Source organism: Macaca nemestrina, chromosome 1 (genome assembly GCF_043159975.1).
Source record: "Macaca nemestrina isolate mMacNem1 chromosome 1, mMacNem.hap1, whole genome shotgun sequence".
NCBI lineage: Eukaryota > Metazoa > Chordata > Mammalia > Primates > Cercopithecidae > Macaca > Macaca nemestrina.
In genome coordinates, this window is record NC_092125.1 from 9,336,117 (window position 1) to 9,363,403 (window position 27,287).

The 27,287-nt window shown below is 38.1% G+C and overlaps 1 protein-coding gene across 11 annotated transcripts in view; it reads right to left on the reverse strand.

Moving 5' to 3' along the window:
- The window catches only part of LOC105474633 (cholinergic receptor muscarinic 3), a 527,334-nt gene that overhangs the window by 57,112 nt on the left and 442,935 nt on the right, over positions 1–27,287 (reverse strand). The window contains exon 6 of one of the 11 annotated variants that reach the window (XM_011729450.2): positions 20,674–20,879. The exons of the other annotated variants lie outside the window; for them this stretch is intronic. The gene's annotated coding sequence lies outside the window, so the exon portion shown is untranslated. The remainder of the gene's footprint in view (positions 1–20,673; positions 20,880–27,287) is intronic. 11 annotated transcript variants of the gene reach the window in all.

The following is a 27,287-nucleotide window of genomic DNA, read 5'->3' on the forward strand; positions in this document are numbered from 1 at the left end:
CACATTGAGATACCACTTTATGGCCACCAGGTTGGCCAAAATTAAAAATAAAGTAGAAATAAACAAAAAAGAACAACAAGTATTAGTGAGGATGTGAAAAAACAAACTCTCATACAACGCTGGGAGAATGTAAAACGTTACAGCCACTTTGGAAAACAGTCCACAAATTATTTTAATGGTTAAACATAGAATTACCATATGACCCAACAATTCCATTCCTAGGTATATGCCCAAAAGAAATGAAAACATATGTCTACCTGGAACTTGTACATAAATGTTCATAGCAGCCTTATTTATAATCGCCAAAAGGTAGAAGCAACTCAAATTTCCATCAACTGATGAACAGATAAAAATGTGGTATTTGCATTCAATGGATGATTAGGCAGCCATAAAATGGAACACATGGTACAAGGTGGGTGGATCTCAAAAACGTTCTGCTAAGCGAAAGAAGCTAAACACCAATGGTCACATACTATACAATTCTATTTATATAAAATATCCAGTATATGCAAATCCATAGACACAGAAGGCAGACTGGTAGCTGCCGGGGGAGAGGCTCTGGGAACAAATGGGGAGTCACCGTTCAATGGATACAGGGTTTCCTCTAGGGTGATGAGAATGTCGGGAAACTAGAAAGAGATGACAGGTACCAACACTGAATGAATTAAATGCCACAGAATTGTGTACACTTTAAAATGATTTGTGACTAATTTTTATGTTATATAAATCCTACCTTATAAAACCAAACAAACACAAAAAACCCAAACTGTAAGAGGCAAGTACAATTATTCTCTGTTTTTTTTCAAATGAAAATACTACGGCACATAAAGGTTAAGATCCTTGCTTCAGGTTTCACAGGTAGTTAGAGGAAAAACCAAAACAGGAATCTAGGTAGTCTGATTTCAGGTCGTCAGACTCCAACTACTATACTTACATTCCTCATGTTATTCTTTTCTGCTATTCTTTGATTTCAGTGACAATAAAAGCTAAAACCCAGCTCTAAACGGGGAAGGGTAGAGAAGGAAAGGGATGACTCAACATATACTTAGAGTGAATGCATTCATGTGTATGATTAAAGAACAATGTCACTTCGTTCTGCAGTATTGTGAAATCGCAGCAAGGATGCCAGCGTGGGAGAGCTATTGAAAACTGGTCAGTGGATTTAATTGTTGAAGTGTTCTTGCTTTCTAATTAGTGCATCATTAAGTGAATTAAGTGAAGTCATCTTGCTCTTTGGCAACCAATAAGAATTATGATGAGACACAGTATGAACCACATACACATTTACAGCCATGTTATTAAAGTATGATCTATTTTAATTAATAGTATATATCAATAATATATGTCAATTAATTTCCTTGTTTTCTGAGCGATCACACTAGATAATGTTCAAGGCAACTTCAAATAATGTTATAACAGAACATAAGATGTCTAAGATTTCAGACAGGTGGCCATAGTGGCAAAACATGATTAAAGACCTATGGGTAATTGAACAAACACTTTGTTGGCTAACAAATTATTTTCACCTTTGTGTATGACTAAACTAGAAAGTCTGGCTTTCATTTATTATGATTATCCACCTCCCTTCCAGGTCTTTTTCTGGACCTAGCTGAGGTGAAACAAAGACACTGAGTGATACATCGAATTACTCTAAGAGAGCCTCTGGCATCACTAAATAATCAGAATAATTTAACAACCATTTCAACAAAAACAAATGGTGCATAGTAATTCAGTTTCCAGGGATTCTTTTGGAATTATACGATAAACTTTAAAAAGATGTTTTATTCTTAACTTGATTTTTACTTTACACACACACAAACACAGACACACACACACACAGTGATTATTTTATATTGTTTTCATCCTTTAAAGCAATAAAACTTATCTTAGGGAACAGATTAATATTTAACTTATTCATGGTAGTATCATAATAAACCAACTTGGGAAAGGCTCCTTAGTTTTAGATAGTAAATATGAGAAGATTCTGGTTCCAAATGGAAGTGTCAAAAAATATTTCTATTCTGGCTCTTTCCCTATGGGGCATGTGTTGAGACATTATCATTTTCCTTATAAATATTGAGATTGGTGGCTGAAATTTATGAGTCTATGTTTTTTGCTTTAGCAACTTTCTGTATACCTAAAAGTTGCCACTCACTCATTTCTACCCTCCTGGTTTCTATCTCAATTTCAAGGCCATCAAACAGCCTCCTAAGCAATCTTTCAAGTTTTAAAGAGACTCCTGAATGCTGCTTGTTTTCAGGAAGCTTTCTCCTGTCGAGTTTCTGCTCAAAGAATACAAGTATTCACTGGCCATCTGTCCCTTTAATTTAGCAAGTGATTCAGTACTATTAATGTGCTACAGAGAATATTGTTCATTTGAAGGCTTGCTTAAAATTTTCTGTTCAGATGAGTTTTACCTACATTCTCTGCAAAATCCCACTCAAGTAAATGTTAGCTCTTCTAAGAAGCCTTCATGCACTATCCTAGCTAGTGCTGTCCCTCTCTAACTCCTTTCCATTTCCTCCTTCCTCTTCTCTCTGTTTACCTCCTTCATGCCATAAATGTTTATCAAGAATCATTTATGTGTCAGACATTATGCTGGGCACTTTCTCAACTCGCCTTCCCTTTCATCATCTGTAATCTTCCATGGCTTTTAATTGTCTTCCTGGTAGTGATCTCATACCATCTGTATTAATCCATTCTCACATTGCTATAAAGAACTGCCCAAGACTGGGTAATTTATAAAGAAAAGAGGTTTAATTGGCTCATAATTCTGGAGGCTGCATGGGAAGCATGGTTGGAAAGGCCTCAGGAAACTTAAAATCATGGACGAAGATGAAAGGGAAGCAAACACATCTTCACATGACCAGCAGGAGAGAGAGAGAGAGCACAAAAGGGGAAGTGCTACCCACTTTTAAACAACCAGATTTTGTGAGCACTCACTCATGAGACAGCACTAGGGGGGTGGTGCTAAACCATTAGAAACCACCTCCATGATCCAATCACCTCCCACTAGGCCCCACTCCAACACTCAGGATCACAATTCAACATGAGATTTGGGTAGGGACACAGAGCCAAACCGTATCACCTTCTATACTACACAGCTATAAGCAAGTTAGGTTCAAGAACTCTTACTGATTCATGGTTGTACAAATAAGTCAGTGTGGTGGAGGGAAAAGGGATAGAGATGTGAACATAGAGACAGGACAGTTAGCACCAGGCTCAAAGAAGCAGTGGATGAAGCCAAATAGGAAATGGAGAATATTAGATTTTTGCTGAGGCAAGTACAACTAGACTAGAATTTTAAATAGCTTACAAACTTTAAGATCACCTGGAATGATCCCTCCTGAGAAACTGCTAAAAAACACAAAAACATAAAAATTTGTTACATTGATATGCCTGCTAAAGCATTTAGGGGAAAACATATAGATGTCTACAACTAAGTTTGAAATGCATCAAAAAATATGACAGATTGTTAGATGGACAAAGGGACGGATATGTGGTATTATAAGATTATCACAATGTAAATTATTGACTAAAAAACGTGGGTTTATAGACGTTGATTGTAACATTCTTCCAACTTTTCATTATGCTTGAAAATGCTTATAATCAATGTTGAGGAAAAATGCTAGTCATAAGTAAAAAGGGCAATTAAAATGATGTTTCCTTATCTTACCCACTGGTCAATCTATAAGCAGACTCTGACCTGTCAATAAATTCCAGGGGTGTGTGTGTGTATGTGTGTGTGTGTGTGTGTGAGAAAAAGTCTGTTAGTAAAATCCCCTAATGCTGACTAGGTTCAAAGGACATATTTATGTATCAGATTAAAATGTATTCATCTCAGTTGTAGTTTGTCTTGTCTATACATAGTAAAGGAAATTCTCGCCTAATTGAGAGAAAGTGGATTTGGAAATTGCAATTCATCTAAAGTTTAAATGAAAATATGTGTAACACTGAGTTAGGTAAATTATGAATGGATTTCACAATGAAGCCATTTCTCAAAAAGAGTCAACTAGAAACCTGAAAGCCTCGCTATAATTTTTTGTTCAAAAGCTAAGAAATGCTTTTGGGAATGCATGATGACTTTGTGATTATCCTGACCATTACAAAGCCATTATTGGAAGGCCGTGATTTATTACAGGCCTCATCATTTCTGTTGAAGTCAGCATTATTAAGTAACTGCTAGCAAGGTGGAATATGGCAAAGAGCGTCGGAAACACTTAATGCATGTCGATCAATAAAACCTATTTCAATTTGCAAAGTCAAGAGTGAAGGGCATTACTAGAAACAACTGCATAATAAGGCTGTTAAATCACTGCAGACTTTATGAATGAAGTGACATCTGATACACAGTGAAAGAAAGACATGACAAAAACTAGGAAATGGCTTTTACTCTTGAGTCTGAGCAATGCAATTTTTACAATGAAGCAATTAACTTTAAAATGCCTTCCACTTATCTGAATTCTTTTGAATTCATTCAGTATTAAGCTTTAAAAGAATGATGGAAACATGCTAGCTCTGAAAGTACATTTTCCATATTTTCACATAGGAAGATATTTCTGAAATTCCTAATAGCCATAGCAATTTAGAATGAACAGATTGGTTAAAACTTTTGGAAGCGTATTTCTTCTCTGGAAGTAATAGTGGCAGAGAGCCCATGTTTCATGCTGGATATGATTTTGTAGGCATGAGAGACAAGACATTTAGAACTTCTTATCCTCTTCACAGGCTGTTTTCTGGGTAACATTTTTTATTTGTTTATCATACCAATGCTAGTGATTAGTATTTCTTCTTCCTTTTATATACTCTTTTCTCACTTGTAGTTTTAGGAGGAAAACACTTAGGATGCTGTGTTTTCTTGCTCCTAGTCATTTCTTTGACTAGAAGACCATGAATAAGACTCAGAAGGATTGTATTTTTTTGTTGTTGTTGTTGTTCACTGTACATCACCAGTGGGCAGAACAGTCTCTGGAACATAGGAGCTCAATAGGTATTTCATGAATCAATGACTAAATGGATAAATGCATATTACAAGTAAATATGGAAGTATCCATTTTCCAAGGGCCTAAAGAATAAAATCATATTCCAAGCACGGTCATTGTTTCTGATATAAACCTTGATGGTCTCTTCATTTATATGGCCTACGGCAGCCTACATTTTATTCTAAGTTTCAAAATTCTAAAGAATAATGAATTTACTGGAATCAGGTATTTTTTTAAGATTTTATATTGTGACTCATATCTTAAATAGAATATCACATGCATCCTCCATACAAGCGATGATGTAGGTAAAATCTTTAAAATGAAAACACAGAGCAATTCCTAACTTCTCCACCAACGTGGGCCAACATCCCAGCTTTAAGTAAATTACATAGCATCTTCTTCCTTCTTTTTTTTTTTTTTCAAATCTTTCTTTTGAGATTCAGTTCTAGTCTTTTATGCTATGAAAAGGATAGAAACAAAGGTAAATAAGATTGGTTCAAAAATTAATTTTATGGCTTAGAGGCAAGATGGAATTTCTTCCATTATCCCTTATCCTTTTAATTTAATCTAATTTGAGAAATATTGATTTTGTACTGAATTTTTGCATAGAGGAGAGGAAGAGGTACATACAGGTGAATCAGGCATGCTTCCTGAAGATAGAGTTTGTAATCTATACAACAGAATACACTAATTGACTAATTTTTTTGTACAAATAAACAGAAGAGGTAAAAGAGTATTCGTTTTGTCCTTCTTTTAAATTCAAAAACAGTTAAATTCTACTTAAAAAGGCAATGTCTTATAATATTGGAACTTAGAGAGTTTTATTAAATTTATAAGAAAAAATAATATTTTCATTTAACAATAAAAAAACTGGTACTATGCTTGGCTTGAAATTGCATTTTTCAAATCACTGACAACTGTTGGCATTGAAAGAAAGAAAAAAAAAGAAATGAAAAGAAAAAAACAAGACTATTTCAACATGTTGGATTTACTTTACAAAACTGGGAAGAGTTCAGATTTTTAAAAATACATTTACAGCAGAATTTGACATTAAGTTTACTCTAATAAAGCTAGAAATTCTAACTCTTTACATATTTAAAAACTAATTCTCCAAATATTCATTTGGTCATGGAGAGAATACTGAAATAAAATATATATTTATAAATACAATCTCATAGGATAAGACGAAAGCTTTATTGATAGGTTAATTTTTAGTGATAGTTTCCCTCTATTAAGAGAACAAAGAAAATAAACATCATTGAATTAAAAAAGCTGAAAAAAGAACAATGATGAAAACCTTAAGGAATAGAAAGAAAAAAAACCTTAAAGGTAAAATAAATTCATTTGAACACAGAAAAACAAAACAAAAGCCAAGTATAATAGTCCAAACCTTCACCACAAAATATATTAACTTCTTATAAGAGAGATTTAGAGAAAACAAAGACATAAGCCAAAGTTACCATATAACACCTGTCAATACATAAATTAGAATGTTCACAATGACAGATGAATTTTCCATAATACTACTATTAAGTGTAAACTTTTCCATTTAAAATTAATCTCATGAAAGTATTTCGTCATGACCTATGTGCCACTGTCATGAACTATGTGTCATGGACTATGTCAGCACTATGTGCTGAATAATTCTGGGGTATCTGAAGACTATTGCTAAAATATGGGCAACTGGAAAGATTTAGGTTATCTGTTCATAATTCAAGACCGTATCAGCACATTTTTCACTCACACACTATTTCCTGAAGAATGTATTAGCAGTATGGGTCTGAGCATTGAGTCAAGAGCCCCGAATTCTAGTCTTGGCTACTATGACTTTATAGTCTTTGCTACAAATGAAAATCCCCCTCTCTGGGAGGGCATCGTATTGCTTGTATCTGAAATTTGGTTCAAAGAATATAAACGAGGACTTGGATAAAATGCCTGATTATTACACATGCACAAGCATGTCATCGTCATCATGACCATTATATTGGAAGGAGCTTTAGAGGTTTCCAGAGCGGCACACAGCTTAAAGTGACAATGACTAGACCAAGCTCACATTGTAGTTAAGGGCAGTGCTTAATACACTGCTTTTTCAAATTCGTCAGACTGTCTCTTTTTCCTCTACCTTATGAAACAAACATAGATTTTTCATTTTCTTTTAAATCCTTTCTGAAAATATTTTCTGTAATTTCTTGAATTGACCAGGAAAACATTTCCTTTACACCCCTTCAACAAATTTAGTGTAAATACAAATAGAAGAGAGTTTATTGGAGTTGAATTGGACCTGATGTCTCATGTTTCTGCTGATAAGTTAAAGGACAGTAAGGATGATAGTGAAGAAGATGATCAGCACTTCTCAAACATCACGATGCCCACAAATCACCCAGGAATTTTGTTAAAACACAGACTGATTCAGTGGGCCAGGGTGGGACTTGAGAATCTTCACCTCTAACAAGCTCCTGGGCGATGATGCTGGCAGCTTTGAGAAGCCCAGGTCTACTAGATGATAGGAAAGCCTTTCATTTAGAAACTATTTTTTATAAAGTGTCACCCTTAAAGGTAAGAAAACCATGCCTTTTTAATGCTAGCTTTATGGAAAAGAAGCAAATAGTCAAATAGGCAAGCAGATGGCTGCAACACTTTCTATAAATTAAGTTCTAGGCCACTGCTGAGAACAGCACATGCTGCTTCTATAAGTATATTACAATGATTCTGGGTCCCCAAGAAGGTGTCAGATGTTGCTATTTATTTCCCATTTGAAAAGGGCTGTGGGTGTTTAATACATTTCAGGAAGATTTTTAATCAAATGTGGTCAAATTTGGATCCTTAAAGACCTCGATTTCATTTGTCAGACAGTCGTATTATATGGAACAGCTTCTTCTCAAAGCAAGGGTGATAAACACTGGGCTGAAGTCCCTCTTTCTAGGGTTTTGCCTGCTCCTGCCAAATAATATTGTAAGATAAAATAAAATGCTTTACTTATATTTGCAATAACTTAGCAAAGATACATGGTTCTCCCTGAATAAAAGAAATTATCTTTTCTTAGAACTTTTAGGATCTTTCAGTGATGGAAATTCTAGTTCAAACAACGAATTGTTTTTTAATGAAGAATTTAAAAAGCACCAGATTGCTTTCTTCAGATTTTCTTTAATTTAATTTCTGAGATTAATAATGAAATCTGCTACATTCCCATGACTTCAAAATGAAGCATCATTTTTCATTCATGCCACTCATTTTCTCTACCTTACTGGAAAGTAGTCAAAGTGAGTTTTCCTCATCAATATTATTTTTCCTAAGCTAGATCAGCTCTGATTTTCTCATTTTTTTTTTCTGTAGCTTCGCTGTCCTTTGGGCCTGAATCTTAGGGTTCACAACAGATATAAAAATGGTACCTGTGTCAGGGATGTCTGATATCCCATAATTGGAAACCTACTTGTGTTACGTTTCCTCATGCTGTGAATAAAGACATATCCAAGACTGGGTAACTTATAAAGGAAAGAGGTTTAATTGACTCATAGTTCCATATGGCGGGGAAGGCCTCAGGAAACTTACAAGCGCAGTGGAAGAAGAAAACACGTCCTTCTTCACATGGCAGCAGCAAGGAGAAGTGCCAAGCAAAAAGTGGAAGATCCCTTTATAAAACCATCAGATCACATGAGAACTCACTCATGGTCATGAGAACAGCATGAGGGGACACACTGCCATGATCTAACTACCTCCCAGGAGATCCCTCCCTAAACACATGGGGATTACAATTCAAGATGAGATTTGGGTGGGAAGACAGAGCCAGATTATATCACTACTCTTCATAGATGACTGGTGATAACAGATTTCTCAACAAATGAGATGACATTTTTGAAAAGAGCATGCAGTTGACTTTTGAATGACACGGGTTTGACTGCCTGGGTCTATTTATATGTAGATTTCTTTCAATGAAAATTACACCGAGTGTGCCTGCCTCTCCTGCCTCCACTTCCACCTCTTCCACAGACACCTCTGTTATCCCTGAGACAGCAAGATCAACCCAACCTCTCTCTCTTCTCCTCTTCAGCCACTCAGTGTGAAGACAATGAGGATGAAGATCTTTATGATAATTCACTTCCACTTAATAAATAATAAACATATTTTCTCTTCCTAATGGTTTTCTTAATAACATTTTCTTTTCTCTAGCTTACTTTGTTGTAAGAATACAGTATGTAATACATATAACAAAATATGTGTTAATATAACAAAATATGCATTTATCCACTGTTTATGTTACTCGTAGGCTTCCAGTCAACAGTAAACTATTGGCAGTTATGTTTTGGGGGAGTCAAAAGTTATATGCAGATTTTTGACTGTGCAGAGGATCAGTGCCCCTAATCCTTATGTTGCTCAAGGGTCAGCTGTATATTTATTTTCCCAGGAATTTCAACATATTTATATTAAATGGATGTTCCATGTATAACAAAGGGAGCAGATACCTTTCAATAAGAAAACCAGGGTTTGCCAAGTGAGGATACCAGTTTCATCTACTACTAATAGTAACAAGAATAGTTAATCTATTACTAATAGTAACAAGAACTAATAGTAACAAGAACTTCACATTTACAGTTAACTAGTTAAATAGCTAACATTTATTAGACACTTGCTAACAGCATTCTGTCTTAAGTTTTGCAAATAATGTATGAGGCAGATACCATTATTATCTCATTTTAAAGGCCAGGAAACTGAGGGAATAAGAGGTTAAGCAGTTTGCATAAAGTCACACAGCTAGTAAAGGAGGCTCTATGGTCAAATCAAGATCAAACTGCTTCAGAAACTTGTATTTTAACTACTTGCTTAGACTATGAGAAAAGTGTCAAAATATTTGATAGGTTCTTTTTGTCTTTTGCAGCACAATACAGATTGATACAAATGTCTATATTTTTATTATATTTTATGTATCATCTGAATTTTATTGTCTTGTGTCTCCTGACGATGTTTCTAGTATTCAAAGAGATGAAGTCGACAACCTTTATATGCAGACATATTTGAAGTTTGTTTTAGGACTCAAGCCCAGGCGTGTGCTGCACCTATAATAGGAAATGTCTGTAGATGAAAGAATGTGGCTGCTGGTCTTATCTCAGTGCTACAATGATACTTGAGTCATCACCAGTAATAGAGACTATTGGGACAGTGAAGTAAATATGCAAAATCAGAATGGTATTCAGTGTTTTCCTCCATTGATGTGTTGGCTTTGCTAAAAACAGCCCAGATTTTGCCTGAATTGTAAACTAAGCAAATATAACTAGAGGATACATAGGGAACAGATGTTGATTTTTAAAAGACCATTTATCCATCATCACTTTTTTTATATAATCAGCTGAAACTAGCATTCAATCTCTTGTCTTAAAATTGTTGAAAGTTCCATAAATTGTTAAAAATCCATAAGGACTAACACTCAAAGATTGTAAGGTGAAATCGAGTAATATCTCTTAAAACTCTATACTGTAGCTATAGTTTGTAAATATAGTTTGGTGGAATTATTTGTAGATGATAAAATTATTTTTAATCCTAAAGGACCAAGAATGTCAAAACTGTATTCCTGTATGTGCTGTGGAAACACCATGACATATTTATACCATAGTGAGTTTAATGAGTCAAGTTACATTTTATCTATTCTTGATAATAAATATGACATCCTGTGTTTTATCATACACGAACAGAGAATGTTGAAAGTCTCTTGCAAAAATGTGTTCAAATAGTTATAAAGACTTCTGAATAAATGAACAGTCTCTTTCCATGTTAGAGAAATACACCATAGGGATTCAGAAACTAAGAAAAACATGCACCTGCTGCATCCTAAATGTGAACATTAAGCAAGTTATTTAATCTGTCTGTGCCTCAATTTCCATTTGAAAAATGGGGATAAAATATGAGGATAAAGTGTTATAACATATGTAGATCACTTCACAATACTAAGCGGTCCATGAATTGTAACAGTTTTCTAAAAATTTTTTTGGATCATTAAAATCATATAAAATCAACTGTAGTTTTCCTAACTGGATGTTTGGAAAGTATCAATAAATAAAGTATATGTAATTTGTTGTGGGTTAGAACCTATCAGAACAAAAGACTAGGCCAAGTAGGAGACAATTTTGAGGTCAACGAATTTCCAGAATAATTTTGAATGGTATAAAAATTTTCTCACAACTCCTCCCTCTCGTTTTGTAAAGCATTTGGGTAGTGATTTTCTCCTTAGCTGAGTCAGAGCTAATTTTATTATTGAATGGTATGAAAATCCTCTGAATTTGGACAATGTCTCCTTAGCCATGGATGAGTGGATATATCTATTATAATTAGGCAAATGTATGCAAGAAAGTCTTAAATGGGTATTTTTAATATGGAGACGAAGACTGTGTTAAATGGTGGTTTTGTCTTATATATTTTCAATGGATCAGCTTCTTGCTACCATGAATTGACGTTGCTCCTCTCCTCTCCTCTCCTCTCCTCTCCTCTCCTCTCCTCTCCTCTCCTCTCCTCTCTTCTCTCCTCTCTCCTCTTTCTCTTCTCTTTTTGAGACTGGTGCTTGCTCTATTGCCAAGGCTGGAGTGCAGTGGTGCAATCACAGCTCACTGCAGCCTCAATATCCCAAGCTCAAGCAAACCTCTCACCTCAGCCTCTAGAGTAGCTGGGACTACAGGCGTGCACCACCAACACCTGGCTAGTTTTGTGTATGTTTCTGTATGTGTGTCTGTGTGTGTGTATGTTTGTGTGTGTGTAGGGATGAGGTCTCACTATGTTGCCCAGGCTGGCCTAGAATTCATGGGCTCAAGTGATGCTCCCACCCACCTCGGCCTCCCAAAGTGCTGGGAGTACAGATGTGAACCTCTGCACCTGGTGGTTATTTTTCCTTGACTTATTTTTCCCACGTGGTTCAACCTGACATCCTATCCCTTCCACTTTTTTTTTGTTATGACTTTAAGAAATTAATGCCAGTAAAACAACAAACTAAGGCCATTGTAAATAATAATTAAATGTATCGACATCAAATATAAATGTTTATGTATTATTTTGAAGATCTATTTTAGTGATTTCTGAGACATGGCATAGATTCTTATGGCCTACAAAATATCCATTCTCCCTTTCTCTCTGAAATAAAGAAATCCTCTATTTTCAGCTGTGCATGCAACCATCTAGTGGAAAGACAGCATTTCCTATCTTTCTAGCAGTCAGGAATAAGAAATAAAAGGAAGTGTTGAATCTACTTCTGGAAAGTCTCCTTTAAAAGAAAAGTGACACAACACCCTCACTTTCATCTTATTTTTGAAATACAGATGTGATGGGTGGAGCTCCAGCAGCCATATTAGACAATAACAATGCGGATCAAATTCTATGATGGACAGAGTAGAACACCAGAAGGAGCTTTGGGTCCTTACATGGAGATGGCATATCATCTTAGCCTGCTTCTAAACCTTTTTACGTGTAAGAGAGAGAAAAATCACTATTACTGAAGCTTAGCATTCTGTCTCCTGCAGCTGAACTTAATCCTAATCAATAAATAAGATCGTTTATATAGAGCACTCATCTTACAAGATGTTCTATCAAAACTGGACTTCTTGTAAGCATTAGTCTATGCCACTTACCTTTCCTGGGAATTCACCATTTATAGTCACATAGTAACATAATAAAAACTCAGAGAAATACTGTAGCAAAGGAAAATGTTTGGCTTCATTAAGTCACTGTTTCCCAAACTTATATGATCATAGGTTTAAAAATAATTGTGGGTATAACATTTCTTAATATCCTTGGGTATTCCTTCCTCACAATTCACTTCGGGAAATGCTGATTTATATTTGCTGTTCCTCTGAATTAGCACTTACCATGAATTGTCCATATCACTCTGCCATTTGCTCATTTGCTGTTGGGGAAACCTGTCTCAGTTTTTTCTCGTAATTTGGCAAAGGTGGCAGTACTATTGTATTTTTTATTGGCTTATCCATTGGTGCATTAGACCAAGAATCCTTTCTGTGATACTGAGGCAATCAGTTTGATTGAATTTCGATAAAGTCTGTTGGATTTTTTCAAACTTGTAACAACAAATTAGTAGATGCCTACTAGGAGTAATAATTTTCCCTTTATGACTAGATATATGTTCAAGTCTCAAACAGCCAGTAACTATAGTAGTCCCAAGAATATAATTTTTGTTTTGGTCCTTTCAAGAGAAAGCATTTTCTGGAAGTTACTTTAAAAATGACATTGATGCTACCATCTATGTGGGAAAGAAAATTCACAAGGAAACAAATCACAAATTTATGGTATCTACAAAAGCCCTGGCCCAGAAAATGTCTATTAAATCATAGCTTTTTAGAAAAAAAAAGTTGTACGTTTCACTTTAAAATCATCGACCTGAGATACGCCTATGGAGATACATTGTCTTCTTCAACAGTTGAAGCTTTGTTAGTGTGCATTTAACAAATCTTCCCATCTATCCTTCCATTGACAAACTACTCTATACCAGACTTTTATTTTGTAGAATCAATACTAACTTAAGATCTACTTCTATAAAGGCAATGCTTAAGAATGATACTTTGGAAAAACAAAAATAATATGTAGTTAAAAAGAGTAAGCAAGAACCCATCTGAAACTGAATGGCCATGATACACAAACATTAATGGTGACGCCATGAAAACAGGCCAGAGGCTATAATTCGGTATGCAAGACCTAAGCTGTTAGCTGTTTTGTTCTTCTTTAGATTTACTAAGTTGTTTACAACATCTCTTTAAGAAATGTTTTCAGAAATAAAATTATGACGTGTTCATTTCAGGAACTCAAGTAAGCACAAACAAACAAATATTCTTAAAGCTGGCACAAATGGTGAGTCCAAGCTCAAGTAACTACATGAGAGCTGGTGGGGAGGGGGGGTGGTGATGCACCGCAGCAATGCTGACTTGTATAAGCAATACACAAGAGAACTGGGCTGCTGGGCGCGGTGGCTCACACCTGTAATCCCAGCACTTTGGGAGGCCGACGTGGGCGGATCACGAGGTCAGGAGATCGAGACCATCCTGGCTAACATGGTGAAACCCCGTCTCTACTAAAAATACAAGAAATTAGCTGGGCGTAGTAGTGGGCACCTGTAGTCCCAGCTACTTGGGAGGATGAGGCAGGAGAAAGGTGTGAACCCGGGAGGCAGAGCGTGCAGTGAGCCGAGATCGCACCACTGCACTCCAGCCTGGGCGACAGAGCGAGACTCGGTCTCTCCAAAAAACAAAAAAACAAAGAGAACTGGGCATGGTGGAGCCTCCTGGAGACACAAGACTTTCAACCTGTGGATTCAGGCCCAGCAGGACCAGGTTGGACTTTTTAAGAAAAACTTGTAAATATCTTCATTTAAAAATATTGACAAGTAATTATTAAAAACAAAACAAAACCAAAACCAAAACAAAACAAAAATAAAAACCTAGCCGGGTAAAAATCAAATGAAAACAAAACAATGTCAGTGAGTTGAAATCCTAATTTGGCTCATGAGCTGCTGGTTTGCTACCTCTTGTTTTATATAAAGTTCCATTTACTCACTGAACACCTGAGAAAGGAAGCATTTCCTACAGTTTTCTAGTTTCTCCTTGTTAACTGGCTCTTTCATATGCATTGTGTAACTTCTTTACACTGTTACTAAATAGAGTGTAATGGAAAATTTACTGTGAATTGATTACAATCTCTTATCTGCAAATATGCCATTCAGCCCATCAGTGACCTCTGCCATCTTGAACATGGACCAGTCCTTTCAAGGCAGATGAAATCCTGCTTGCATCTGGCGGTTGGAAAAAAAATTAAGGTATCTTTTAATAAGCCTTCTTTCCTTAGTTCACATTGCATTCCATCTACAAAGTTCTGGCCATCTTCTCCACCCCTCTACTTCTTCTGTCCACAGTTATCAAAATGAGTATCAGTGTTTGGGTTAGGAGCCTGGGCTTTAAAATCAGGTTCATAAGGGGTGACTACCTGCTATGCCACTTACTCGCCAATAATTCAGGGTAAGATACTTAGTCTTTCTGCATCTCAGTATCCCTATCCATAAAGTGGGCTTGATAATAATAGAGTCTACTTATTGGAAGAAATGTTTATTAAATAGAATAACAACAAATCATAGTTTGTTCTATCATAAACACTAGGTAAAGATTAGCAAGGGCCACCCATTTTGCCAGTATATAGCTCTAACGCTCAGGAAATTCTTCCTGAATTTGAGTTAAAATGTCATCCACTGGTCCCAGTGCTACTTCTTAGGGCCTAATCCACCAAATTTATTCTTAAATGTAGCCTCTGAGTGAACAGGTATAGTTTGATCCATGTGGAGATAGGGTGTGCTATCACCTCCTTTATTCTAGGTATTGTATTCTTTTCTTGTAGTTTGGAATCACATCTGCTGTAACAAATAAGTGCATTGTATTAATGACTCATATTGAGTTCACCAAAAATATCAAATCCCTAAACCTTGATTTTTCTATATTCACGTATAGAACCTCCCATTTATACCTCCCAAGTCTCAGTCTAAACAGACATATATGGTGGGTGGTGGGGTGAGTTTGGGGAGATGTTGATCAAAGGATACAAAATTTCTGTTAGACAGGAGGAATACATTCAAGAGAACTATAGGAAGCATGGTGACTATGCTGAATAACAATTTATTGTGTACTTGAAAATTGCTAAGAGAGAAAATTTTAAGTGTTCTTATCACAAAGAAATAATAAGTGAGCTGCTGTGAGCTCCACCCAGTTCGAGCAACCCCATCAAAAAGTGGGCAAAGGATATGAACAGACATTTCTCAAAAGAAGACATTCATACAGCCAACAGACACATGAAAAAATGCTCATCATCACTGACCATCAGAGAAATGCAAATCAAAACCACAATGAGATACCATCTCACACCAGTTAGAATGGCGATCATTAAAAAGTCAGGAAACAACAGGTGCTGGAGAGGATGTGGAGAAATAGGAACACTTTTACACTGCTGGTGGGATTGTAAACTAGTTCAACCATTATGGAAAACAGTACGGCGATTCCTCAAGGATCTAGAACTAGAGGTACCATATGAGCCAGCCATCCCATTACTGGGTATATACCCAAAGGATTATAAATCATGCTGCTATAAAGACACATGCACACGTATGTTTATTGCGGCACTATTCACAATAGCAAAGACTTGGAATCAACCCAAATGTCCATCAGTGACAGACTGGATTAAGAAAATGTGGCACATATACACCATGGAATACTATGCAGCCATCAAAAAGGATGAGTTTGTGTCCTTTGTAGGGACATGGATGCAGCTGGAAACCATCATTCTTAGCAAACTATCACAAGAACAGAAAACCAAACACTGCATGTTCTCACTCATAGGTGGGAACTGAACAATGAGATCACTTCGACTCGGGAAGGGGAACATCACATACTGGGGCCTGTCATGGGGAGGGGGGAGGGGGGAGGGATTGCACTGGGAGTTATACCTGATGTAAATGACGAGTTGATGGGTGCTGACGAGTTGATGGGTGCAGCACAGCAACATGTATACATATGTAACAAACCTGCACATTATGCACATGTACCCTAGAACTTAAAGTATAATAATAAAAAAAAATTAAAAAAATAATAATAAGTGAGGTAATGCATATGCTAATTAGCTTGATTTAGCCATTTCACAATGTATACATATTTCCAGACAAAACAAACTGTATGTAATGTGTGTATGCATATGTGTATGTATGTGTCTCTATACATAGATACATAGTTTTGTAACTATACGGGACTTCTTTTCGTGGCAGAAAAACTATTTGGGGTCTGTGGGCCTAATGAAAAATAGCAAGTCAACAGGTAATAGAGTTTTACTCTCTCTTTTTCCTCCTTAGAGATAGCTGAAAGTTGAGTATCTGCACACAATGAAACTCTACAGTCAATCCCACTCGATCATTGGTAACCAATGTAATTGTTTTACCAAAATTCAACATGCCCTACCAAATCCCACATCCCTTTTAAATTCATCTCCAGAGCATAATAGCTCACAGTGCCTTCTGAATCTTCTGTCAAATTGTCACCTCCTCTAACACATACCATATTGCTACTATTCAAGGAGAGGCTGATATCAAAAGAAAAATCCAAGTTAAGTGTGCAAAGCCTCTATCAAATTTGAAGTCATTCTCAACTCGTAGGGACTAGTGAAAAGCCACACAACATGTTCTCCCTTAACCTTTGCTCACTACTAAAGTAGACACCTCGGGTCAATGTTACAGCAGCAGAGAGTCAGGGTGTCATGGAGCGCAATGTGGGTGGATGGCCTCTGAGCAATCTGCTCTGGTAGCTGGCTCTTTGTAAACGGCCTAAAATTATGGCGCTTCCTCAGTGTTTGCTGCTGCCCACACGTGCACCATGAATCAAGGAACAATCACTTCACATGCCAGGGTGTTGGCAATGAATATTAATCACGAAGAAATGGAACAAACAGTGACGGTGCTCAATTTTCCTAATACCATACTACAAACTGAAGCCATCCTAGAAATTCTGGAGAGAAAACACCATGGTAACCCTTTTTCTTATGTTAACTGACAATATTTACATTATTGAAAGAATATATAAATGCAAAAATGAGATATCTGTTGTCCTAAAGATTTCATTTGATTTGGCTTTTAAATGAGATCTTTAAAACATTTTCTCTTTATCTCAGAATAAGGGCCAGTTTTGTTCAGTAACAGTTCTAAATCGATCATCCTGCCATCCATCAATGGTGTGTGCTACAGCTGCCTATGCTTTTTCCTCCAGGGCAGTAGACAGCATTTTGACACTAATGGTCGTTTTCTTGCTCACAGAATTGAATTTTTTTGTGTATTATCTGTCACTTCCTTCCAAATATCAGTTTATTAGGAGTTAAACTGGAATTGCAGAACAAGATTGCTTCTTTGGGCATTATTAAGAATACAAAATCAATGCCGTGTGAAGTATTTGAGTGCTGCAGGCCACTGATTGGCTTTTAAATGAGCTATGGGGCATAGAAATCAGGTTAATGGGGTTAACGCTCCAATTTACACAGTATTCTAAGGTAACTGACTTCTTAATATATTTAATGAGATGTAAAAAAAAGTCCACCATCAAAGTAAACTTACATATTTCTAAATGCACACGTAATGTACAGGTAAATTTATAGACAACTTCCTGGATGGATATATCTGAAACTGATAAATGAGGTTAGCTCTGGGGAAGACTGAGGTTGAGTGCTGATCAACAGAGGTGTCAGCTCCATCATTGTTATTTACAGTTTTTAGAGTAAAAGTGTATGCATGCATTATCATTTAAATGAAATATAAATTAATTAATAAAAATTGTGTTAACAACTCAAAAACCGAGGCCTTGGCTGGATGCAGGCTGCACCAGGGAATGATGTTCTTTCTTTACCTGCTGGGAGAAGAGCCCAGCCTATGTCTACCTTCCTTTCTTTCCTTCACTTCTACTCCAGCTGAGTGCTTTATGCAAAAGCACTTCTTTTCCCCCCACCACTGAATGTAATAGCAAACGTCCCAAAGCATTCATGGTACTGGTTGGTCTCTTTGTATGCCACTCTTCCCTTTCCTCTTTCTGTATAAAGGGGGCATATGAATAAGTGGACCCTTGATCTTGAATATTTTAAAACATTTAAGCCACGAGGAGGATAAATGGTACTGTTGCTCCTAAGCATCATATTCTGACATGGAATCTTTAACCACAAACGTTTGTCTTTGACCCAATCACTCTTTTCTGCCCAAACACCTTCCATGGATTCCCATAATCTAGAATTAAGTTGAAGCTCTCTTGCCTGGTACTGTATGACTCGAAGTTACTATTCCAACCTATATCCCATACTTTCATTCATAGACCCCATAGTGCATTCCAAAAGCCCAACAGAGATCTGTCCCAGGAAAACTTAAAAGATGTGGTTGATCAGTATGCAGAACCACTGAGTGAATTATATGTCCTAATTGCATGCACTCTATAACAACACACTATTGAATCATCTCAATCATCTTCAATGGTGATACAGATCTAGAGGCAGTGAAAGTAGCTTTGAATTACAAGCTACAAGACCTACCCAAGTTTCAGTCCCAGCATGATTTGGGGCAAATTCATTAGCCCTGATATTCTTATTTGCCACAGGGAAAATAATATCTACCTTGTCTATCTTACGGAGTCATTTGGAGGAAAAAGTATTTTGAAAATGCCCTGAAGGGCCAATCAAATGGTCTTCCCTGAGTATATAAAAGCATATATACCTGCATTTTTCAGAAGTATCAGTTTCCCAGGGAAACACTTTAAATTTCTGCAGTAAGAGCTTTCTCTTCTTTACTTATTCTAATGTTTTACACATCAAAAGGTCCATAATATTTTACAGGACTTGTGGTTAGTAGTACAATGAGAATATGTGCGGGGAACCCTGTCATATCATGGGAAATTCTCCAGGTGTGAAGGGAGAAGATGCCAAGTCTACTTTATCACTAACCAGTTTTGTGACCAGATCACAAATCACCCAACCTTCTTGAGCATGGGTCGCATTGCCTATACAATAGGATACACTTTGTAGGCTTGTGGTAAGGAACATGAGATCATTTGCATACAAAATATGGCATGGCCATTTTAATGCGTTTAACAATGCTAACAGGAGGAATGAGAGAAGGAATGTGTTTGCCATGTGTTGTTTGACAATTACAGCCACCAAGATACCTATATATTGTAGAGTTGTCCAAAACTGCATGAAACAGATGGTGTTTGTGGTGTAGAATGGAATCTTTAACCACAAACATTTGTCTCTGATCAAATCACTCCTTTCTACCCAAACACCTTCCATAGATTCCCATCATCTAGAATTCAGTTGGAGCTCTATTGCCTGGTATTGGATGATTCAAAGCTGCTATTCCAACCGATATCGCATACTTTCACTGTTAGACCCCATTCTTCAGTCCATATAAACTGCTTCCCACTAACCAAATAGTCCCTGGAATTTCTTCTGGCACTGTTTATCCACCACCTAGAATGTTATCTCTCATTTTTACACGTCCTGGCCTTTAAGATTCAATTCATATACAATTGCCCTCATGATCTTTCTCTGAGCCTTATATTTTGAAGTACTCTCTCTCTTCGTTAAAATGCCATAAAGCATTTTTATTTTACTATTTTTGCCTTTTAGTATTGTTATCTATGCACATGATTTATCTTCCCAACTACAATGTAAACTTTTGAGGGTAGAACTCTAGCTGTTTCAGCTTCATAGCAGGTACAACTTGGTCTCCTATGCTGCACCAAATAAAAACTTAATGAATGGGTAAGGAATGAATGGATGAGAGAAACTATGCTCAGTGGTTAAGATAGGAGAATATCAAATTCTAACTCTCTTCAGGAGACTGGTGATTGGAGATAAACAGGTAAAGTCAGCCATATATAAAATTCTGAAGGAGAAATGTCTCGTAATGATTATATAATTATGTAGTTAAGTACTTAAGCACACAGATATTTTGTTGGAATTCAAGTTCACTACTACTATGCTGTGGTTACTGCTGTGCTTCACCTTAAGTTCCGTAGAGTCTAACTTAAAGCTTATAGAACATATTGTAATCATTACGTTTCTGGAATTGATGGGTTGCAAAATGTCTGTCAGGGTTTGCAGCTTACAAAGGATAGCAGGGTTGAGAGAGAGAAGAGGTGAGGACTTGTACCTGATCCCGGCTTCAGAGTCCTTCCCAGCTCACAGGTAATCGGTAATGTCAGGAACAAAAAGATCTGGAGACAAGAAGTTGGATTTGATGATTTCTACAGCTTCATTCTCATTTTGCAGTTCTAGGTGCTTGGAGATTTCTCTGGCACTCTTGATCTGTCATTATGGATGTGTCAAATGTATCGCTTTGTTGGCTCCAAACAGAGTCTTCAAAGGGCAAGCGTGGAAATGAAAGAAAAGTAAGACGCGCTCTCCCTGCCTCGTACATCATGAGAAACAACAGATTCCCATCATGGTCTAGCTAGCCTGTGACTGATCCCTGGAGCACGAAACCAAAATGTTGCATTTTTTTTCTGCTTACAACCCTGTTTATCATGCATTACTGACAGTAGGAAAGGATACTGACATTGTGTGGTCCAAAGAGTCCTCATAATTGCCTCTCCCCTCCAGTCACCTTTTTTTTTTTTTTTTTTGAGATGGAGTCTTGCTCTGTCACCAGGCTGGAGTGCAGTGGTGCTATCTCAGCTCACTGCAACTTCCACCTCCTGGGTTCAAGCGATTCTCCTGCCTCAGCCTCCCAAGTAGCTGGGATTACAGGCACGTGCCGCCAAGCCCAGTTAATTTTTGTATTTTTAGTGGAGACGGGGTTTCACCATGTTGGCCAGGATGGTCTCGATCTCTTGACTTTGTGATCTACCTGCCTTGGCCTCCCAAAGTGCCAGGATTACAGGCATAAGCCACTGCGCCCAGCCACCTCCACCCATCTTATAAGTGAAGAAACCTTCCTTTTGTTACTCATTCCTGCACACATAGACAGTGGTCTAGGAATCCTACGAGGGTCTGCTCTCAGGTGAAAAGGAGGTTTGAGGTGAAAAGGGATGGCAGAATGAACTTGGCTTCCCCACTTCTAGCAGAGCATAGTGTTATTAAAGGACAGGAGGGCTCCTACTGTAGTTCCACAACCAAGAAAAATACTGGAATAGAAATAACATAATCATGGGGATTTTTATCAATTGAAATACATGCATATTCTGCCTGTTAAAAAAAGCAGAAAATGATTTGATATGTCTCCATTCAGCAAACATGGTGCCAGCTTGGATGCTTGATTACATAACAGAATGGAGAAAAACACACCTCCTCTAAAGCTACACCCTTTCTCAATCCCAGGATAAGACTTTGTTTTTGAAATAGCTGTGGGAGACAGGACTAAAACAACTAGCATTTCCTGCTGTTCTCTGAAATGTTCCTATTTTTCACTGGTGGACTGCTGGCTGGGGAACTGGTCACTAAGCTTTGTCAGTATGAAGCCAGTATGCCCCTCAGTTGAAACAAGAGGTCACACCAGGTCATTGACTGGAATCTGCAGCCAGCTGCATCCCCATAAAATACCATCCGTGCCGGCACACACATAGCATGGATCTTTTTCTTCTCTACAACTGTATCTCCATCAACTCAAAAGAAGCGGCAAGGACATGATGCAATGTTGGCAATTTGGATCTTTGATGCTTATTAACTTGACATTGAGTCCCCCATGCCTACTTCCATTCAATTTGTTAAAACCTAAAATGTGGTAATTCAGGTCCATGTTCGTTCATTCTTCTGAATCAGCAGGCTTCTAAATTTTTAACTGTGTCCTATGGAAATAAACACAGTTTTCTTTGTGACCCAGTGCACACACATACACGGAGAAATAATTTTCATGTGATAATACCTCACTCTGTGCGAGGTACTTGGATGTCTTCTATTCTATGCCATTCAAAATAAATACAAACGTTCTTCCTAATGCACTAAGTTGATTTCATGACTTGAAATTTGAAAACCATTGTTTAAACCTCGAAAGGCTTTGATGGTCGAAAACCAAGCCTTATCAGTCTCCGTCTCTTAGAGTGCCTTTGCACATAGAAGAAAGCCAAGAAATGTTGTTAAATAAATAATCATTTTCCAAGTGAAAAAAGAATCTCTTCGACAGCATTGCCCAAACAATCTTTTTCCTTCCCTATTTGTGTTGCAGTTGTGCAGCGAACATAGTGGGCATTCATCAGTTGCTTACGGAAGGACTACAGAAACCTTTAAAAGATTCATGCTTAGTGTCTTCATTGACTTAGTGTCTTCATTGAAGGAAGGAATAAGAAAAGGGGAAAGAAAGGAAGAAAGGCAGAGCCAGCTCTGTTCATCTTCAAACAAAAGACGTAAAATGATGCTGGCACGGAGGATCCGGAAAGACTGAAGATCTGCCCAGTTTCCTGTTGGCCAGCGAGATATCCATGTGGTTTATAATTTAATCATTGCTAGACAAAACACTGCTAAAGGGGGAAACATGTTTAAATCACAATGGCAATTTAAGGTAGAATATGACTTGTCCCTTGACATCTAGCCCCATTACCTGAATCTTCAGTAAACTGATCCTCTAGAATCTCCAAGTAATGAAAATGACCTAATTCGCCTAGAACCAAAGCTCACCCATATTTCCATTTGCTTATCCTGTACCACTGACTTTAGACATACAACTGAGTGTATGTGTTAAACGTAAGCCTCAACATGTTTATGTAAAAAAAATTTCCCTAAGAAAATATATTCAAGGTATACCCAGTGAATATCATTGAGAACTTTGTTACAATTAGTGTGGTACTAGTTCGTAGGGTAGAAAAAAGTGAAATCTGAACAGTTCTCAGTCTAGTTGGTGGAGGCAGCTGCATACACAGTAAGCCATGCTACTGTACTTCAAGTGTTGTGCTATAGGTCTGAGCAAGGGGCCATGAATACTCAGAAAGATAGACAGACTTTCTGCCTTCAGGGGGAGTGATGATTGAGCAGATCTTTGAAGACTGGGTGGGAATCACCTAAAGTCGAAGGATAAAGAGCATTTGGATCAGTGGGGAGTGTATGAACTTGGCTGTCAGGAGCAGGTAAGTGTAGAATGCTTTGGGGATTGCTTAGTGGGTGGGTATTTCTATTGCCTAAAGGTCTACGGTGCAGGGAGAGAGAATAAGCCCCTCACCAAGTTCGGGAAGCTGAGGCAGGAGAATCGTTTGAACCTGGGAGGCAGAGGCTGCAGTGAGCCAAGATCGTGCCATCGCACTCCAGCCTGGGGGACAGGGTGAGACTCTGTTTCAAAAAAAATACATTAAGTTGAGAAGAAACGTGGGTATCATAGTAGGGAGTTGAGTATTTATTGAACGTTTAAACATGTACTACTTTGCTTTTTCTCTAATTGTTGAGTGTGTGCAAATTTTATCCTCCCCAGTTTTTGTGTGTGTGTGTGTGTGTGTGTGTGTGTGTGTGTGTGTGTGTGAGACGTGGAAGTATACAGCCAGAAGGGGATTGAGGTTATTTAGCACCAAGCCACTAATTTTATACATGAAGAAACAGAAGCATAAGTCATTTAGTTAGAAGGGTCTTTTCCCGGGGACTGGAGAGAACTCAGCTATGTATCTATTTGCATACAGATAGAAAGTAATCTTCCTGCTGCTGTTGTATAGACTGGCTGTTAGTCAAGAAGAAAAACAGCTCATTGTTTATTTAAATTGAGCAGGAAGGAAATGCAGGAGCAGGTGGGTGTAGCCGATAATCTCACTATTCAGGACATCAGGACACAAAGGAGTATGGTATAAAGGTAGCTTTGATTTGGACACTTTCCAAGGGAGCTGAGCTCCAGAAGCACCAGAAGGACTTGGTAATGAGGCAGTTTTATGGCTAAAGTAATCCCAAGCCAGAGCCTTCAGAGTCCACCAGGGAATCTGTTACACTCAGTTATCAACAGCATGCACGGAAGGTTGTCCCCTCCTCGGGAATGTATCAATAAAAAAGTTAGTTCTCCTCAGCCAGCGTGCAGGAATTCCTCTGCTTGGTAACAGTGAGGTTTTGGGGAAAGGCCAAAATCCCACGAATACCGCTGGGTCTGAGAGTTAGCCTCTTTTGTTGAGTCCTGGTTTTGACCTCCACTGGGATGTAGTGTGAGGGCCAAAGGATAAGAGGTGACCCAGGAAGATGCTCCTCTGAAAGTCACCACCTGGAGGAGTTGGAGAGACTTCCTTTCACCTGGTTCTTCTCTTGGTTTCCATGGACATCAAGCCTGAGTCTAGACTATATTCATCCTAGTCATAGGACAAAGCCAGGGTTTCTTTGCAGGAGCAGTCAAGGAGCTTGCTTGGAAAGATCCTATCCCAAGCGGAGAAAGAACTGATGTATATAGACCTGACGCAAGGAAAAAGCTTTACTTCTAGAGGGAGTGACCAAGTCAGCTTAACCTCTGGTCCAGGCTGGCCCATACCTACAACAAGGGAGGTGGACCCCAAATTCAAGTCAGTACTGAAGAATAGCTTCATTAAAATATCTGTGGGGACTGAGATACAAGGCTTTGTAGCTTATGAAATCTGCACAATGGTTCCAGAGATGGTTTGTTTTTTTTAATTTTTAAAAAAATTTTATTATTATACTTTAAGTTCTAGGGTACATGTGCACAACATGCAGGTTTGTTACATATGTACACATGTGCCACGTTGGTGTGCTGCACCCGTTAACTCGTCATTTACATTAGGTATATCTCCTAATGCCATCCCTCCCCACTCCCCTCACCCCATGACAGGCCCCGGTGGGTGATGTTCCCCACCCTGTGTCCAGGTGTTCTCATTGTTCAGTTCCCACCTATGAGTGAGAACGTGCAGTGTTCGGTTTTCTGTCCTTGCGATAGTTTACTCAGAATGATGGTTTGGGCATTTGAGCCAGAGCGACTCCATCTTGAGTGAGGGCTGGTAAAAATGAGGCTGGGACCTGCTGGGTTGTGTTCCCAGAAAGTTAGGCATTCCTAGCCTCTGGATGTTTATGGTAAAGGGAACAGACTGATGACGTTTACTAAACAGGCCAGACTCAGGAGTGTCCTGATATCCCAATATCTTGAGAACAGAAGCATTCCTAATTTTGCTCTAAAGATAATAATATCGATACGTGCAAAATATAGTAATTAAGAAAATTAATCCTTTATCACAAACCCATGTAGCAGAGCAGCATGTCCCCATGATCTTTTTTTTGATTCTGTATATAAACACGTATTGCATCTAGGATGAACGTGTTCTTCCTCTTACTCTTGGGAATGCATTACTCTGTCTATGGAGCAGCTGTTGTTTCACTGTTTTACTTTCTTCATAAATTTACTTTTTTGCACTGCAGACTTGCCCTGAATTCTTCCTCGGGTGAGATCCAAGAACCCTCTCTTAAAGTCTGGATCAGGACCCCTTCCCGGTAAGAGTTTCTCTATTGCTAAGGAAGGCTGGGAGGGTTTCTTAGCATGTTCAAGTAAGGAATGACTACAGCGGAGGCTGCTTCCCTTTCTAAGAACGAAGACAAACACTAGGGATTTTGCTAAGAAAAAGTCATTCAAAGTTGTACACTTTGCCATGGAAATACAGATGTGCTTAATGGCAGCACCAGATTCCAGTTTGCTTTCTGCAACTGTGGCAGGTTTTTGTTTTTTTTTTCTTTTCCCCCTCAGTTTGACAAAATTATAAAGGAAGAACAAAAATGTGACAAAAGGTAACTGGCTGGCCATGAACCCGTGAAAAAGCATGACCTCCTCCAGAAATCAGGGGGCCGGCCGTACAATGGCGGGACCATCAGGCTCGCATGCAGCTGCTTCCTCTCAAGCGATTTTACCATAAAACATGCAGTGACAGCTTCTGTCCTAGACCACAAGCAGGCAGAGTTAATTATTTTCTTCATTTCCATAAAGGTCAGAAACCAAAAATGAGCATGACAACTGAGGCAAAAGTGTGATGGTCTTTCGGTAAATACACAGAGAAAGCACATCCCATAAAGCGTGCTAGCGGCTGTTTGCCTTTTGGAAAGGATGCTTCTAGGAGGAAAATAATAGTTTCTAACTGCTTAAAAGCGTTACTGCCTAATTCCTCATAAAACACACAAATACTGGCTTTAATCTATATAACACCTGATTTCATGGCCAGGACACTTAGCCAGTGGTATTCCAGAATGCTGTTGGCCAAGGATCCTCCCCTCCCACATGGCACTTACATGTCCGGCTCAGGCAGCCCCCAGGCCTCACATGTGCAATTGAACTTCTGACTTAATTTGCAGAGGACAGATATTTGCCAGGCTATGCTTGAAACGACAAACTATCTCTTTTCTTAAGACTCCCAACAGTTCCATCAGTCTGTTTGATATTCTTTCTATAACCACAGACAAAATTAGAGGATGAGTTCTCATTTTTTCTGTTTATGTCTGTTAAAATGGCCAGAACACTTACCATGATAGGGTCTGAAACAGATATGTATTAAACAAGTCAAAGAAAAATGGTTCCTTCCGGTATTCTGACGCTGTGTTCCCTTAATTGATCAAGAGGGCATTGGTAAGGCACTTGGCAGAGAGGGCTCTGAGGAAGGCCCAGCAGTCGGCCCTTCTCCTGTTCTGTCCAGTCCCAAGGGGAGAGACCACCAGGAGCTTCCTCTGGTGTTCATACATCAAAGGATTATAGATGGAATTAAGGCCTTAGAAACCATCTCGTTCAATATCTTCCATTTAGAGTTAAGAAAACGGAGCGGGGAAATGACCGAGTCAGTGTCTCCTGACTGGTGAGGGTGCATTTGGGTTGGCCCTGTTGTCCTG